Source organism: Triturus cristatus, chromosome 6 (assembly GCF_964204655.1).
Source record: "Triturus cristatus chromosome 6, aTriCri1.1, whole genome shotgun sequence".
Classification (NCBI taxonomy): domain Eukaryota; kingdom Metazoa; phylum Chordata; class Amphibia; order Caudata; family Salamandridae; genus Triturus; species Triturus cristatus.
Genome location: NC_140589.1, coordinates 1,400,589,226 through 1,400,608,852, shown reverse-complemented (window position 1 = coordinate 1,400,608,852; position 19,627 = coordinate 1,400,589,226). Strand labels below are relative to the sequence as shown.

The following is a 19,627-nucleotide window of genomic DNA, read 5'->3' as shown; positions in this document are numbered from 1 at the left end:
TCTACTACTCTTTCTACTACACACTCTCTACTACACACTCTCTACTACACACTCTACTACTTGCTCTCTACTACTCGCTCTCTACTACTCTCTAGTACTCTCTCTACTACTCACTCTCTACTGTTCTCTACTACTCTCTCTCTACTACTCTCTACTACTCACTCTCTACTACTCACTCTACTACATGCATATGCATTTATATATGTATGTGTGTGTATATATATACTTACATATATAAACATATACATAATCTGCATATCTATATAAATACAAATATAAATGCATGCATACATATACATATATGCATACATATGCATGTTATGTACATGAAAGTTTGAAAAACACCAATACAAGCAGAGCTAAAAAGCTACCTAAATACAAACAGAATTGCTTTAACTTAAACGAGGGCGAGACCTATTGCATTTTCAATGCTTGTTTACTTTGGTTCCATCCAGAAGGCTTTTAGATGTGTCCCACATTTGCCATAAATTCTGAATGGTTGCACTCTAGTTGCTCATTAGATCACTGTAGTAAAGCTACTGCTCACCAGGGAAGGACGCTGCTGGTATTCAAAGTGCATGTTTCAGTCTGCATGTCAGAATTTTTTAATGAAATAGTAGAGGATTTGAAAAGTCACTCAAAATGTACCCTAATTTTTCTTTTTTTAGCATTAATCATAATTACTATCATTATCATTGTGTTCCTTTTAAATTAAACTATTCACTCTCTACTACTCACTCTCTACTACTCACTCTCTACTACTCACTCTCTACTACTCACTCTCTACTACTCTCTACTACTACTCTCTACTACTCACTCTCTACTACTCACTCTCTACTACTCACTCTACTACTCTCTACTACTCACTCTACTACTCTCTACCACTCACTCTCTACTACTCACTCTCTACTACTCTTTACTACTCTCTCTCTACTACTCCCTCTCTACTACTCACTCTCTACTACTCACTCTCTACTACTCTTTACTACTCTCTCTCTATTACTCCCTCTCTACTACTCACTCTCTACTACTCACTCTCTACTACTCACTCTCTACTACTCACTCTCTACTACTCACTCTCTACTACTCTACTACTCTCTCTACTACTCACTCTACTACTCTCTACCACTCACTACTACTCTCTACTACTCACTCTCTACTACTTTCTACTACTCACTCTCTACTACTTTCTACTACTCACTCTCCACTACTCACTCTCTACTACTCCACTACTCTCCACTACTCACTCTCTACTACTCACTCTCTACTACTCTACTACTCCCTGCTACTCTCTCTCTACTACTCACTCTCTACTACTCACTCTCTACTACTCACTCTCTACTACTCACTCTCTACTACTCACTCTCTACTACTCACTCTCACTCTCTACTACTCACTCTCTACTACTCTCTACTTCTCACTCTCTACTACTCTTTCATTACTACTCTCTACTACTCACTCTCTACTACTCTCTACTACTCACTCTACTACTCTTTCTCTACTACTCTCTACTACTCACTCTCTACTACTCTCTACTACTCACTCTGAATGATTTATAATGTAACTAAAGTCTTAAAACATTCTATTAACTGCAATGCTTTTTAATGAGGTGCTATCATGTATATTGGTCCCAAGATGGCTGCCAACACTTCTTGGATGAAGTGCTGACAGCCAATCAGATCTCACGATGAGATGTGTGGTTAGGCTCCGCCCATATATTTCTGTGCTTTTGATTTAGATTTTCTCGGGAACTACTGAACAGACTTACACCATTTAAGCAAAAGGCACGACTCTGAACCAAGGTCTACCTTTCTGCCAAATTTGGTGTAATTCCGTTCAGCAGTTCGGGCTGTAGCTGCGACTAAAGGTCCCTATGAAAAATTGCATGGGGAAAACACGTTTTGGGACCCCCCTTTTTTCTCAGCCCCCGCTTGACGAATCACCCCGAGACTTTCAGGATAGGGGCGGACCGGAGCTGGCCAAAAGTTTTGAACATTTAGCGAAGATTCGTCAACCAACGCCAAAGTTATTGGGAATAGAATGTTGCGGATTTCCTATGGAAAATAGGTCCTAACTATAACTACCTACTGGCGGTCGCCAGTAGGTAATACACACATATTATATATATATAGATATATATATATATATGTGAAACGCTGAAGAAGCGAGGCTGTATTCTCTGCAACTTGCCAAATTAAAAGGATATTGCACAGCCGTGTGTGGCGCCTCACTTTTTGGGCTATTCATATGGATATATATATATATATATATGACATACTGCGCTTTAATGTGTGGTTGTAGGTTGCATTGCGGTTTGCAACGTAATGGTAAATGTCATAGTGTTCTTGAGAATGTAGTCCTTGTAGTGCTTGCATTGTAAAGCCATTCACAGCATCACCTTGCAATGAATCGTGACATTGTTTCTTCACTTGGAACTCTGTTGTTCTTCACCCTGTACCTAGGCTCACCCTATCCTACGCTGTCTAAGCTAAAACTGCACATATCCTTACACCTCATGCTATATTGCATCCTCACTTAAATCGTCTTGCTAACGTTCCTAATTGATCAGTGCTTCCTGCTGTATTATACCCTCACTTATGTTGTCTTGCTAACATATCTCATTGAGTCTTGTTTCATGCTCTATTGTTTGTAATAAAAACCTTTAGGCCCATGGTAAATTCACTTTCATTCATCTCAAGACTTCCATCCCAAAGGAATATAAGGAATATGAGTATAACTTCTGTTTTATGACATACTGTCATTCAAGGGACACAGCCACCTCATTCTTATTTAATGATGTCCTTTCGGTAACAATGAATGAATCTCCCAAACAGAAGAATCATATTGTAAAAAAACCATAAACTATCATAATTAGTAATGATCCAAATACATATCGGTATGACAATTATTCAGACAGTAACCAACATGTCTATTTTCGAATTCATAAGCATTGTCTAAATGCTAATTATCCTATTTCATCGTGATCATCACTTTCCCATTTTTATTTACTTAAAATAGGTAATTCTGTGGATCAAAAAGCATGTGCATGAGGCCTTTCAGTGAACCTACATTCTTCAAGTCACCTTCATCAGGTCAACATGCATTAAAACCATATGCATAAAAATGGCACAGGTCCAGAGATAGAGACACATTGTAACTTTGCAAAGTTACCTTCTTCATTTCATGATGAACTAGTGCTTTAAGTAACACAATTCCCTCACAGCAGACTATGTTTGTTAGATTCCCATTAATCCCCTGATCGGGCTGTGAATGCCCTTTATCTTCTTCTGGTACAAAATGCCAGAATGCTGTTCAGCATCTCTCGAGCATCTCATAGAATACATTCATACTTTTTACAGCCCAGATGCATCAAGTGTCCCTGTTTCACCCAAAGGCATCCTCTTCGTGGGAAAAGAGCACGCCTCTCTATAACCAGCCCTCCCAATCCGTTTCACTTCAAAGTTCACTCCTAAACCCTAAATCATTTTACTAAAGTGCACCCTGCCTTATAATATATTGCTAGCATTGTCCATTGATCAATACTTTGTCCTACATTGCACACTGAAGAATGTTGTATTGCTGGGATTGCTCATGGATTACCTACCCACTACCCTTCCTGTTTGTATTAGAATTTTTATACATTGAAGTTAATGCCTGCTGGCCTACACCATCTTCAAAATCAGATGCATCATTTAGTAAGCCTATGCTGTCCTCAAATGTAGAGTTTCTGTTTCCAATTGCTACAACATCGATGCACCATCCTCGTTCATGAACTTTCTTTATGAGACCTTGCTTAGCCACTCCACTGACATTCTCATACTCATTCTTGACTACACAAAAATGTTATCTTCAAACAGAGTCATCTGGGGTAAATGGGGATGAGTTCCTATCATCTACAAAAATAATCTGAATTGTTTGCCCATTCCATGCTATCTTTTTCCTTTTTTAACCCTTTGATCTCTTCCTTTCTAACATGAGCAGACTGAAATTTTCTTAATCTGTATCAACCTTCTGGGAACAGCTTCACTTTCTTAATTTGGCTCCTTCAACTCTACACCGGAATCCTCCTTCTCCCATTTGACACCATTCTTCTGGGGATTTTCATTAACAGGCTGAATACATCCTTTAACTTGACCACTTCTAAACTAGCTTCTGTTCAACCAATGGTCTCCTTCATCTCTGTAGTAAATGTATGCAAATGAAACCATGACCTTTTCAACGCCAAACAAGATTGCTTCAAAACCTTAGAACCCCTCATCTTTGGCATGTCTGATCATTTCCTTATTCCAGTCATATTACCGCTTACTATTGCTATGCAGGCTCATACTGAAAGAATACAAGTGGAGCCATGACTATCTGCTTCTACTTAGAGATAATCAAAGTACTTTGACCACCACTACCTCTGTCCAACCACATACCTCCCTTCTCACTAATCTCCTCTTTGAAAAATACAACTCTTCTGTCAAAGCCCTTGGTGATCATCTAAGCCCTCTCTCCGGTAAGATCCTGAAGAACAACAAAACCTGTTATTGGTATCTCATCCAGCCTCCAACTTAAAACATGTTCTGTTAAAAGAGATGAAAGGTTGCAGAGAGTCACAAAACTCCTTTGATGCTTACCCAGATAAAAGATTTGTTTTAAACGAAGCGTCTTCAATTCTTTGGGGTAAAAGCAGCAAGGTTCACTAAAAACAGTCCTCATGAACTGTTGGAACTTAAAAAATCTCAAACAAATACCTTCTCTCTTTTTAGTTCTCATGCTGCATGATGCAAATGATTTGCTTCAATCTTTTCTGACAAAATAAACACAACATCGCCAGACGTCGCCTTCCTCACAGAAACCTGGATGAACGCCTCCTCAGCGCCCGACATCGCCACAGCCATCCCGGACGGATACAAGATCACCCGGAGGGACGGCGTCAACCAGACCGGAGGAGGCACCGCCATCGTACACAAGAACACCATCCACATCACGACCAACTCCGACGACACCTTCACCGCCGCCGAACACCTCCACTTCCAGATACACACTGACCCCAAGACGACCCTCAGAGGCACCCTCATCTACAGACCCCCGGGACCACGCACACAATTCAGCGAAGACATCGCAGACTTCATCAGCCCGCACGCCCTCCCCTCCGCTGACTACATCCTCCTAGGGGACCTCAACTTCCACCTGGAGAACAAGGACTGCAACACCACCCTGCTGGACAACCTCGCCAACCTCGGACTCAAGCAACTGGTGAACACCCCCACCCACTACGCCGGCCACACGCTTGACCCCGTCTTCTCTTCCAGCAAGCACATCTCCTTCAGCCACTCCACCGGACTTCATTGGACTGACCACAGCTGCGTCCACTTCAGCTTCAGAAGAACCACGACCCACCACCACCCGCAACAGGTTCCTCCCTCGCCGGAGCTGGAGCAAGATCACCACCGAGCAGCTCACCACCTCCCTCAGCCAGAACCCTCCCGCCAGCACAACGGACCCCAACGAAGTAGCCAGCAACCTCACACAGTGGCTGACCGCCTGCGCCGACGACCTCGCACCACTGAAGAACCCTCCCAGCAGACCCGGCAGCAAGAAAGCCCCCTGGTTCACCGACGGACTCAAGGACTCCAAGAAGAACTGCCGCACCCTCGAGAAAGCCTGGCGCCACGACCAGACCACAGACAACATGACCCCCCTCAAGCACGCCACCCGCAAGCACCACCAGCTGATCCGCACCACCAAGAAGACAGCATTCAAAGAAAGACTGGCCAACAACGCCCACAACAGCAAGGAACTCTTCAGCATCGTCAAAGAGCTCTCCAACCCCAGCGCCGGAAACAACAACATCACTCCTTCACAAGACCTCTGCGACTCACTCGCCTCGTTCTTCCACCGCAAGATCGGCGACATACACAACAGCTTCGGTGCACCAACCACGCACCCAACCGCCGAACCAACGCCCCCCACCCTCTGCGCCTGGACCCCGGTCAGCACCGAAGACACCACCCGCACGATGAACACCATCCACTCCGGATCTCCAACCGACCCCTGCCCCCACCACGTCTTCAACAAGGCCGACTCCATCATCGCACCCCAACTCCGGGACATCATCAACACCTCCTTCCACACCGCCACCTTCCCTGAGAGCTGGAAGCACGCCGAGCTCAGCGCCCTCCTGAAGAAACCAACAGCGGACCCCACCGAACTTCCGCCCCATCTCGCTCCTCCCTTTTCCTGACAAAGTCATCGAGAAGACCGTCAACAGACAGCTCGCCGCCTTCCTCGAGACGAACAGATCCCTCGACCCCTTGCAGTCCAGTTTTCGAGCAAACCACAGCACCGAGACCGCACTGATCGCAGCCACCGATGACATCAGATCCCTGCTCGACAACGGAGAAACAGCGGCCCTCATCCTCCTGGACCTCTCTGCAGCGTTCGACACTGTCTGCCACCGCACCCTAGTACAGCGCCTCAGCAACATCGGGATCCAAGAGAAGGCACTGAAGTGGATCATCTCGTTCCTCGCCGGAAGAACTCAGAGTCCGCCTCCCCCCGTTCAGATCCGACGCCACCGAAGTCATCTGCGGCGTACCACAATGATCATCACTCAGCCCAACCCTCTTTAACATCTACATGAGCCCCCTCGCAGCCATCGCACGCCAACACAACCTCAACATCATCTCCTACGCCGACGACACCCAGCTGATCCTCTCCCTCACCAACGACCCCGCCACCGCCAGAACCAGCCTCCAGGAAGGGATGAAAGACGTCGCCGAATGAATGAAGAACAGCCGCCTGAAACTGAACTCGGACAAGACGGAAGTCCTCATCCTGGGATCATCGTCCTCCGCCTGGGAAGACTCCTGGTGGCCCCCTGCCCTGGGCACCACTCCCAAGCCAACGGACCACGCACGCAACCTGGGCTTCATCCTGGACTCCTCCCTCTCGATGACCAGACAAGTCAACGCCGTCTCATCATCATGCTTCAACACCCTGCGCATGCTCCGTAAGATCTTCCGATGGATCCCCACCGAAACCAGGAGGACGGTCACCCAGGCACTCGTCACCAGCCGACTGGACTACGGGAACACCCACTACGCCGGAACCACAGCCAAACTTCAGAAAAGACTCCAACGCATCCAGAACGCCTCCGCACGACTCATCCTGGACATCCCCCGACACAGCCACATCTCCGGCCACCTGAGAGACCTGCACTGGCTCCCCGTCAGCAAGAGGATCACGTTCAGGCTCCTCACCCACGCACACAAGGCTCTCCATGACCTGAGCCCCATGTACCTCAACAACCGCCTGACCTTCTACATGCCCACCCGCCAGCTACGATTGACCAGCCTCGCCCTCGCCGCCGTACCACGCATCCGCAGAGCCACCGCCGGAGGAAGATCCTTCTCCTACCTGGCAGCCAAGACTTGGAACTCCCTCCCCATCCACCTTCGGCTGACCCAGGGTCATCTCTCCTTCAGGAAGCAACTCAAGACCTGGCTCTTCGAGCAGTAACGGACCCCTCTCCCCCAGCGCCTTGAGACCCTTCCGGGTGAGTAGCGTGCTATACAAATGCCATGATTGATTGATTGATTGAGAAGGGAACTTAATGTGCCCAATAAGTTTTATTTATTCAGGGCAGAACTTTTGAGTGTCCCTTCTCATCTGTCCTCATGCCATCTTTTCGCCAAGCCCAATTCTTGGGGTTCTATCTCTCCGATCGTTGAAGACATGTCTCTAGTACAAAACATTCTTTGTACTAGGATTACCCACTTCCTTCTTCGATGGTCAAAGATCATAGCCCAGATTTACCAAGGACTTGCATTGTCCTTGCCTGACGGAAGTCATTGTTAAGCAATGCAAGTCCTTAACTAAGATTTACTAAGCCAGGCAAAGGGCGATTTGCGCCATCTTGTGTGGCTTTGTAAAGAAAAAGTCAAGCAATTCAGCCCCTTGGGCTGCGTTGCCGTTCACTGCATGTGGCAGGCGGTCCATGGATGGAGCATGTACGTTTCCATGCCTCTTCCCATGGATTTCGTCACATTCCCAGATTTACTAATGAGAGTAAACTTGAGAATATGTCAAAATGCTAATCCTGTCCCAGTGAGGACTAGCAAGGAGAAATCTATTTATTTCTCCTTTTTCCTCTTTCGATGCGTGATGCATTCTGCATCACGCGTAGAAATAGGAAAATGCCTCTAAGGATAGTTTTTGTGCAGGAAGGTGCCCATTTATGCACAAAAACAAGCCTGCCTGTGTGTAAAGTAAGAGTTTAGGTTGAAGGGGGAGGGAGATTAGCTAATGTAGAGGGCAACATAATATATTAATGAAGATGCGAGCGATGATGGGTCCTTGAGGAATGCCAGGAGTCGAGGGAAATGGAGCTGAGCAGAAGATGGGTAATGATAGCATGAGGCAACTGTTAGAGTGTAAGGAAGCAATAGTGTAAGGACAGTGGCTTGTACTCCTGTGGTTACACAGGTCCAGAGCGATATATGATGATGGACCATATTAAAAGCAGAGCAAAGGTCCAATAGTAGAAGAGCTGCTGCTCCATTTGAATCCACATCTCCTGTCACAATCAGTGCTGATTCCTGATTGGATGTCCGAGAGAAGGTTCTTTTCTTCTATGATGACTGATAATATAGCCTTTGAGCCCTACGTAGTAGGTTCTGCCGGCCATTAAATGCCCGCTCCAACATTGAAGGCCCGAGCCAAAGGCGAGGGCCTTTAACAAGGAAGCAGGCCTTTAATGGCCGGTAGAGCCCACTACAGAGAGCTCTAAGGCTATTAGAACATTCCACCCCTAAAGGGCAGAAAGTTCTAATTTGTAAAACAAAGGCCTCTTGAAGCCCAAGGGGACTGAAATCCCCTCGGGTTCCATGAGGCCTTTGTTCACAGCAACAGCTGTTCCTGTGAGCAATCATTGGAATGTTGATGCTCTGGGCTTCGGCTCTGCCAATAGAAGCCCGGAGCACTCCATTGTCTTCAATGGAGCTCCCAACATTCCATTGTTCTAATTAAAAGTAGTTAGATCTTTCTAGCACTTGCCTAGGACTAGACCATTACAGACTGGATTTGTAGGATCAGAGAATAGTGTTTTTTAGAACCGATTTGATGTCTGTAGTTTTGATTTCATTCAGTAATATACCTGATTCCAGGGAATTGTTGATGGTACTTTTGGCTGGAATGGCTGATGAGCTGTTAATGAGGATGTCCTTAAATATGCGTGCCAGACATGGAATGGGAGCGATCATGGTTTGGCACGAGCTTTTTGCACGGTTGGTGATACCACCTTCAGACAGAGGGCTGAAAAAGCATATTCTGTTGTAGGATAAGTTGGGAGTTCAACCAAGCACGTACGTTAAGTTGCATATGGCTCCTTGGTTTTTACTTCAAGGTGATTTTTTTAGACCATTAGCTTTGGTTAGGAAGTGTTATGCCGGGGTGCCCATATGTCTGGAAAGTGGGTAACTTTGGAAATACAGCATTCCATATTCTGTTATTTACCAATTATGTTATCAAGTTCTTTAGATGGGCAATAAGCTTCAGAGATTCCCTTGGAGACAGTGGCTTCATAGGTTTTGGATTAGAATGATACTACAGTGGCTGTTTATCATAATGGTTGTCTGTCTTTTTCCATTGCCTCACCAAAGATCTTTTGTTTGGCTTGAGAGAATTTAGGTCTGGTGTCATGACATTGATGGGTAGTTGTGAAAGTCTTGAGAGGGGTCATGTTATCAAGGACAGGTGGCAGCTAGTGAGGAAACTGCTGAACTTAAATTGTCGGGTTGTTTGGTAAGGAAGATATGATTTGAATGCAGAAGGTGGGTAAGTCCAGTTTTTCCCAAGCTATAGCAGTTGGTGTGTTTTTATGTTTGTGGTGATAGACTTCATTTGAGGCGAAGAGATGTGGAGTTTAAATTGAATTATAACATGACCAGTCTAAGTAACATGATTTTTTCAGTCGCTTTAAATGTGGTTTTGATGAGCGAACATTGCCTCAAGTGTGTTCCTATCAGTGTGGTAGGTTCTAACATTACCTAAATGAGGTTCAGTGATTCTAGATTGGACTGAAGGCATGTGGACATGGACATGTTTGTTAAACCAGGGAAGGAACTCACCAGGTGTGCAGAAGATAGGGGATCACACAAAGACCAAGAATGGTTGAGTAAATAAATGTTTGTAGGTAGAAGTCTGTAGACAAGGTGAAATGATGATGTAAAGCTTGGAACAGGAGAACATTAGGAAAGCAGAGATTTACATTTCGGGGCGGTATAAACTATAATGTATGTTGTAGGTATGGATAATGACTGAACTTCCACCTTTTGTCTTTAAGGTGCGAATCCTTAAGAGAATATTGTCGCCCCTGGGGATGACTTCACATAGGTTTGGTGTTGAGTCATCGCGCGGCCTGGTCTCCGCCATAGGTCAGAGGTCAGATATGGATGTTTAAACGATTCTTGTCCATTGACCCTGCTTTGAGGAGAATCTTGAAAAAAGGTGAGAGGATGTAGATGGTAAATTGGGGTCAATCGTAGGCAAGTTGGTGGGGAATAGGGCGGAGGTCTCTTGCCATCAAGGAGGCTGCGTAGTGACGTTGCAGGGTTGGGAAGAAGAGGGCAGGGAGTCGAGACTAGAGGGGGAAATATGCGTTATTAGGGCAGGTGCTTGAGGGAGAGGGAGTTTTGTGCAAAAGAGGTTACGGGTGAGAAGCTGAAGCAGGCAGATGAGTTGACATGAAAGAGAGTGTGGCTGTGAGAGGGAACATGGTGAAGGTAACAAGATGGTAGAAGCAGAGGGCAGGTTAGGAAATAGAGATGCATTAGATTTGATAAGAGGTCACCGAGATGGTGTTGTGTAGGTTAGTGGAGGAGGAAAAAGGAAAATTAAAAAGCTAAGGGTGAATTTATATATACAATATATTACATACTACATTACAGAGAAAGGGGGAATGAAGGAGCAAGAGAAAGAAAACAAAGCAAAAGGGAAAAAAAGCAAAGATGAAGAACCTGCAGAGTGAGATAAAGAGACTGGAAGTATATAGTCTAATGGAAAAAAAAGAAGGAAGTGGAGCCGAGTCTCGACAGTCTTGTTATTTGCGGTCCTGGCGTTTCGGTAAAAGTGGGCTACTACGAAAAAAGGTGAGCCTCTGTACCTATTTTGTGTACACAGATTAAGCACTGCACACACGTTTCAAAGCTCTGAATGGATCGTTTGCCTGGGCAGAGCACAGGCCTTTTAAATGTTCTCCCCCTGTAGACACGAGGGGGGAACTATGCCATCTATGGTCCAGCCATTAGCACTCCCATTAAGATAGTGAATACAGAGCAAAAGACGTAGGGTACTCAGGGAGAGACATCTAGGTCAGAACTGTGACGACTGTAGAATGCATTTGTTGGTGGTCTCAACTGAGGGCTAACTTTTCCTTAGGGTGAGATAAGGCAGAAACCTCAGGGCACAATCACTTGGTTGTGCCACATTAAAAAATACTGAAAAATGGGCTATTTGAAGTGTATGGGGAGCACACCAGCAGGCAAAATATTATTTTGCCTGCAGTGCTGAGCTAACTGCATGTTTCTCTCTCATCATGTAGGGGCTTGTAAGAGGTACCTCAATTTTTAAAGAGGTCTGGCCGATGGAGAGAGATGTTATCGATGCACACTACTCATAGTGAGATAACATAATTCAGGGGCATATTGAAAGCATGAGGACACACGGGGACGAATGATGATGTCTACAGGAAGACAGGACTGAGTCTCTTGTGCGTATGTTTCATGCGGGGGATTTCAGCTGTCCAATAAAAATCTAAGATAACGATGTAAGTGATCTGGAAGCTCGTGCTCAATGAGATATTTCTGCACCCACCACCCCTCTCCCCTTTCTTCCAAAGCAGGGCTAATGATTGTGCAGCTGACTCCATGTGCTGGTGCAGGTTGTTTACTGGGAGAGCCAGCGCGTGTTCTGTTTATCGACAAAATGCTTTCATTTGCACAGGAAGAATTTCAACCTGAACTCAAGTACTAAAATCCAGTATTGATTTATTTATCCTTTGGGGTATTGCACTAAAATATTTTGGCTTCGTGGTTTATGATGTCACCAGAAGCTCTTGTGTATTAAATGATTCCCCTTGGGTACAGAATGGGTAAAACCCTTTTTGGGGTCAAGTCTGCGAGAGCATGCGGCAGCGCATGCGTCTCATTTGGGAGACCCTGTTGTATATGTGAAAGAGCTTGAACCCCACCTGTTGCTAACCATTTGTTGGCTTGCGTCTCACTTTTGTTTACAGCCTCCTAATTCATCAAGGCAGGCCTAATATAATTTCCGTACCTCTCTGTGGAGCAGGGACCAAGCTCTGATGGATTCAACTTAATCAGTGCCCGTCCGCTGCTCCCGACGTGATTGCAGTACTACTTTGTTCAGTTTAACTTTTAGTGTCCTGCAAATAGAAGACGTGTGACTGGCAAAAAAGTGCCCAGCTAGACAAACAATATTGCAAACATTTATTTTCTATAGTTAAGTTTCTTTTATTTTGCCAAGTCTTTTTTTCTCACTTTTCATTCATGTTTTTATTGTTTTGTTTTTGCTCGTGGGTGCATTTCTCAGAAGAGGATGATTCTTTTATTGCAAAGCGTCTTTGTTTCTTTCTTATTTGAAATGATGCTTTAACACATAATTGTGCAGTGTACCCAAATACACCCCATCTCACCCCACACCAATCCGCCCCACTCAATCCAGTCCACCCCAGACCAATCCAATTCTCCCCACTCCAATCCACACCACTCAGCCCAATCCAATCCATTCCAATCCACCACACTGCAATCCTCCCAACCCACCCATCTGCCCCACTCCAATCTGCTCCACTCCAATCCAAAACAATCTGCCCCTCTCCAATCCAAAACAATCGGACCCACTCCAATGTGCCCCACTCTAACTCTGCCCCACTTCAATCCAAACTAATCTGCCCCACCTCCAAAACAATCTACCCCATCGAATCTACCTCAATCCAAAGCAATCTGCCCCACTCTAATGCAAAACAATCTGCCCCACTCCAGTGTGCCTTCTACAACCTAAATCAATCTGCCCCACTGCAATCTAAAACAATCTCCCCACTTCAATCTGCCCCATTCCAATTTGCACCACTCAAATCCAAAACAGTCTGCCCCACTCCAATCTACCGCACCTCAATTCAAAACAATCTGACCCACTCCAATCTGCCCCAAGCCAATGTAAAACAATTTGCCACACTCCAATACAAAACTATATGCCCCACTCAAGTCCACCAACTTAGATCCGCCCCCTCCAATTCGTCCCACTCCACTGCAATCCAATCCACCTCACCCCAGTATACCCACTCCATCCAAATTCACCCCACTCCAAACCACCATAATCCACCATACTTTAATCCAATCCACCCCACACCAATTCAATCCTCCCGATCCAATCCAGCCCAATCCAATTCACCTCACCTCACCCCAATCCAATCCAACCCACTCCCTCCCCAATCCACCCACTCCAGTCCAAACCACCTTACTCCAATCCAAAACAATCTACCCCACTCCAATCTGTCTCACAATAATCTGACCCACTCCAATCAAAACAATCTGCCCCACTCAATCCAAAATAATCTGCCCCACTCCAATACAAAACAATCTTCCCCACTCCTAATCACCCCACTCCAATCAGATCCAATCCAAAACAACCTGCCTCACTCAAATTTGCATTATATTAAAGCTTGACAAGGGGAAACCCGTAAGGTAGGAAGGACCCAGGGTGCTTACTATTTTGAAAAACAAGAGGTCCTTCAAAAACGATGCATCATGCGATAAATATAGACCAGAATCGGCTCTATATCACTTATACAATGCCCAGCCGGACATTGAAGTTTTAATGATCAAATAGAATTAATTTCTGACATACAATTAGAATGTAGAGTGGGACACAGTCCTGTGTCCTTACAAACTAAACAGAGAGTGCAGACAATCAAACACAAAAAACAAAAAACATACATCAGGCTGAAGAATGAAGCTTATAGCCAGTACGAAATACAAGGGCAAGCTTTCTTAAAGGTACAATAACATGCACAATTTTTAACAAATGCGTTTAAAATGCATGTTTGTACATGGGGTCGACGACGTTTCGATCTATTCAACCAATACATAGATCATCATCAGGACTAGAAAGAGTAAAAGCCTGAATTTACAATTCCTGTACGAATAGAAAGGGAAAAAATAAGAGAGAAGGGAGAGGTACATTAAAACCTAACAATACTGTGAGAAAAATATTGTCAGTAACCATGCACGGCATGCCATACGTGAGAAACACACCTGACGGCTGGTTGTTGATGCGAAGGTATTGGTATGACCGGTGAAGTGAACCGAATGAACGAGGCTAGCACATACGCTCAGAAGCTGAGTTGGCAAAGTGCAAGGGACTAAGATGGTACGTAGTGGAGTGTGTGGTGAAACGCCAGATAGTGTTCGGTGAAGTAGTACATGATCACGCTAGCGAAAAGTCAAGAAGACGTGAGGACTAACGGTGAGCCGGTAGCGTCGTGACTGGGAACGTAATTGAGGCGGGAAACTAACCCAATTCAGAACCGAATCACTCCTAGAGTAGTTTGCACAAGGGTCCAAGTAAGGAGTTGCTTGCGTGGATCAGCCAGGATATTACCAGGGGTTCAGCTGAAAACTAAGGACGGAAACCAATTACAACCAGAAAAACCAGGGAAGGGAAGGGCGGAATGAAGGAATATGGGCTCACCAATAGTTCGCTGCAACAAGTTGCGGGAATTTGAGGGAACGACCAACTTCCCAGCAAGGCGGCCTGAGAATCCAAAGTCCGCCTGTGGAGAACCATAGCGCGGGAGTTAGGGGTGAGGGGAGCAGGGTCGTGGAGAGAGAACACACTAGCGCGCCGATATAGCACTTACCAGCATCAAAGGGAACTGCACGATCGCCAGTTGGTAGTGACTGGCTAAGCTGGAAGGTAAAAGAAGGCCTCCGGAGTCACGTGATAACGGACCAGGGTCATGTGACAGGAAGTACCGGCTGTGCTGGGACGTGATTACGTGAGTGAATGGATGGCGGCCATGTTGGGTCAGTGTTAGGTGAAAAGGTGAATAGGGAACCAGAACGAGGTTGAGTAAAACAATACGAGGATTAGTTAAAACAGTATCGTAATTTCTACAATTGTCACAGGCAGGGAAAAAAAGTTACAGAATTTCCAAAAATTGCAGAAGGGTCTAAATAAGAGAAAGCCAATCTTCATTTCTGTTTAGACCATTGCGAATTGTGTCAAGTTGAATGATAAGTTTCAGCTCTTCTTTGTTCAGGATTTGTGCCAGATCACCACCTCTTGGTGGTAGCTTGATGATTCGCAGAACAGTCCATTTGATCTCATTGTCCTGGTGATTAGCCTGTTTAAAATGTTCGACCAGTGGTGCGTTGGGGACATTACAACGAATCCTGCTGCGGTGTTGACCAATCCTTGTTTTAATCTTCTGGGTAGTCTGCCCAATATAGTTTTTCTTGCATGGGCACTGGATCAAATAAATCACATTACATGTGTTGCAATTTGAAAAACCATTAGAATTAATGACAATGTCACCAAACGAAAAGGATTTACCTTCTAACGTCAGATCACATAAATTGCAGTTGCCACATTTTGCATGCCCCACCAGTGGCGTGAGACCCCAATATGAATTAAGAGTTGTGGAAGGTGTTTTTTTGGGAATTACTGCACGCACTAGGTGGTCTTTTAAATTGCGGTTTTTGCGGAAGGCAAATAATGGTCTTTCCAGATTAAGGCTGCCCGCATTCAATATGGGCCAGTGTTTCAGGACAGATTTGCGCACCTGGTTTGAGATGACAGAGAAGGTGGTGACACATACAATTCTTTTGGTTTCTTTTTTGGGGTTGGGTGTGAGCAGTGTTTCCCTAGGGCAATACCAAGCCCGTTTCTGGGCGTTGCGAACAAGACGTTTGGGGTAACCTCGAGCTTTAAGTTTTTCAGAAAGGACTGAGGCCTCGGTGAAATAATTTTCTTTAGAAAAGCAATTACGCCGAATGCGCAAGAATTGAGAGTATGGTAAAGAGTCCCTCAAGGCCCTAGGGTGATTACTCTCATATCGGAGCAGTGTGTTCCGTTCGGTGGGCTTCCTGTAGAGTTTGGTTAGGAGCTCACCTTCAGAGTGGTATATGGTCAAATCAAGGAAGGGAATGGATGAGGAGTCACTGGAGAGTGTGAACTGGAGGCCTAAACAATTGTTGTTAAGCCAATGCTGGAAATTGGACAGTGAGTCAGTGCTATTGTGCCAGATAAGGAAGACATCGTCTATATATCGACGCCATACTTTGACGCCCGATATAAAGGGGTTAGTGGGTGACAGAATAGTGGTAGTTTCAATAAAATCCATGCATAAAATGGCCAAGTTCGGGGCAAAAATAGCGCCCATCGACGTGCCTTTAACCTGCTGGAAAAATATGTCATCAAAGCAAAAGAAATTCCTAGTGAGGCAAATTTCAAGTAATTTCAGAATGAATAACGTGGGGACTCCATGCGGTCTCGGTCTAGAGTCAAGAGTTTGTTGAATAACTCTGAGGGCAAAGGGCTGTGGAATATTGGTATAAAGTGATTCCACGTCAAGGGTACAGAGGAGGTGCTCAGAAGGATCAAATGGAAGGTGTTCTATCAAATTGATCATGTCCATGCTATCTCGAATATAGCATTGAGTCTGGGGTACGAAGTCTTTTATAAAATAGTTGACATACTGGCCTAGCGGTTCTAAAATAGAGCCGCAACCCGAGACTATAGGGCGGCCAGGGGGAGAGGTGAGGTGTTTGTGTATTTTTGGAAATTATTATGTAAATTTGCAGCACTCCAGTCTGCCCCACTCCAATCCAAGACAATCTGCCCCACTCAATCCAAAATAATCTGCCCCACTCCAATCCAAAACAATCTTCCCCACTCCTAATCACCCCACTCCAATCAGATCCAATCCAAAACAACCTGCCTCACTCAAATTTGCAGCACTCCAGTCTGCCCCACTCCAATCCAAGACAATCTGCCCCAATCCAATCCAAACCAATCTTCCCCACTCCTAACAGCCCCACTCCAATTTGCCCCAATCCAATCCGAACCAATATGATACACTCCAGTCTTCCCCACTCCATTCCAAACAATCTGCCCACTTCAATCTGCCTCACCCCAATCCAATCAACCCCACCTCAATCCAAGCCACCCCAATCCAGCCAAACTGAATCTACCCCACTCAATCCACCCCACCCCACCACAATCCAGTTCACCACACCACACTCCAATCCAACCCCCTCACTCCAATCCAATCCACCCACTGCAATGCAATCTACTACACTCCAATCCACCTCACCCAACCCCATGTCAATCCATTCCACCCCAATCCAGTCCACCCAACTCCAGTCCACCCAACTCCAGTCCACCCCACTCTAGTCCTCTCCACTTCAGTCCTCTCCACTCCTGTCCAATCCATCCCACCCAATCCAACCCGGCATACCCCATTTCAATCCACCCCACTCCAATCCACCCCACTCCAATCTAATTCACCCCATTCAGTCCACCCTACTCCAATCCACCTCCTTCCACTGTAGTCTAGTCCACCCCACTCTACTCCAGTCCACCCCACCCCAGTTCAGTCCACCCCATGCAATCCAATCCACCCCACTCCTGTCCAATCCATCCACTCCAATCTAATCCACCCCACTCCAATCCACCCCACTCCAATCCAGTCACCTCCGCGCCACTCTAATTCACCCCACTCCAAACCACCCTCCTCTAACCCAATCCAGCCCAATCCGCCCCAAATCAACCTAATCCACCCCACTCCAATCCACCCCAATATCATCCACTTCACCGCGTTTCAATCCACACCACTCCAATCCACCCTATCCAGCCTACCCACTCCAATCCACCCCACTCCACCCAACCCACTCTACCCAGTTCCAATCCACCCCAATCCACTCCAATCCAATCCACCCCACTATCTCAATCCACTCCAACCCACTCCACCCTATTCCGGCCCACTCCACTCTATTCTACGGCACTCCACACTACGACATTGCACTCTACGAGACACTCTGCTACTAAACCACAGAACTCTACTCCACTCTAAGACACTCTACTCCAACAAATCTAGTTTACGACACTCTACTCTCCCAACTCCACTCTAGGACACCCCACGCCACAAACCTTTAGCCATGCTGAACAGCTGCTACACTGGTGTAGAGAATGGCAAAAACACATTGCCAAAGCCAATAGCTCTTGTATAAGCGAGACCGATTGACTTTGCCAATGCTTTTTAAATTAAGTCCTACTTTCCTTAGGGTGAATTTATACCAATGCCTCAGATTTTTTTCCCTCTATTTTTTCTTCCAAAGTAGTTTAGCTTGACTTTCGGTTCATCAATAAATTATATATTTGTGGTGAATCTGGCCGACCCACAAAACACGTGCTCGTGACCACTCAGCAGGGGCACAAAAGAACTGAGTGCACCTTGATTGAACTTTCAGCTGAATTATTCAAACCTTCTTATTGACGAAGCTTGAGGTAAATGTAAGCTATACCACAATGGGAGTGTAGTCAAAAATGGAAAATCTATTTTGTTCAATTATTCATCTTCTGAATGAGTAGTTTGCCCTTCGAAAAACGCTGTGGCCTAAAAGGTCATCAAAGCAAACGTAATCATTTCCAGAAGCAATTCTCAACACAGTGCCATTTTAAGAATTTTGGGTGGTTATCGAAGGAATTTTCTGGGGCCCCTGTTAGGAACATTTTTGAATTTAGTTACCCATTTTCTGCTAACTCAAGCTCCATGATGCCAAAGAATACAGAATTCTATGTTAAAGGTTAGATCGAGAAATAGACAGGAGTGAGATAAAGAGAAAGTTCCCCTTCCCCGGGCCTCCTTGGAAGGTGACTGACTTTACTCATGCCTTAAAAGATCTCTATCTCACCATTAGTCCAACATCACAAGCTTTACATAAACTCTCACCGCTTTCACCTGATGTGGCTTCCAAAGGAGTTCTGTCCTGCAAGAGTCGATGTTCCCCACTAGTGGACATCCACTTAAGCGTGGTACCATCGGAGAGCCTGGAAGAATGATTGTCGTACTCTGGTGTTGAGAATGTTGTTAGCTATCATGAGGAGGCAGTGTAATGCTGCGCCTGTTGATGTATGTTACCGCTGCTGATGCTTATCTCGTGCACGCCTTTGAGGCTACTGGACAGATTGCCCATGGTCATGGAGAGAGTATAATGTGGTGGTCTGTTTGACAAATCAAAATGGCGCCCTTTTGAACATGTACGATTTTCTGTACCTGCTTAAAGTGGCACCTTGCCAATAAAACACGGCTCCAAGCAGCCAGTATTCTTGTATTCCTGTTGCAAAATCCTGTACTACCCAAATTAAGATATGGGATGGAAGTTTAGCAGAGGGAGGAAGGGAGGAGTGTGTTACTTTCAATTGCTCCATATGAATTGTTGGTGATGTTTCTGGCACAGAATGCATTGCAAACACAAGGAGATGATGGACGGAGCACTGAAACTTTTCAGACACTCACCGCCAGTCACAGATCTCGGTTGAAACCATTATCATTCTTTAG

The 19,627-nt window shown here is 45.5% G+C and overlaps 1 protein-coding gene across 1 annotated transcript in view; it reads left to right on the top strand.

Moving 5' to 3' along the window:
• SMIM28 (small integral membrane protein 28) overlaps nucleotides 1-19,627 on the top strand; it is a 168,726-nt gene that overhangs the window by 43,324 nt on the left and 105,775 nt on the right. The gene's annotated exons all lie outside the window — the stretch shown is intronic.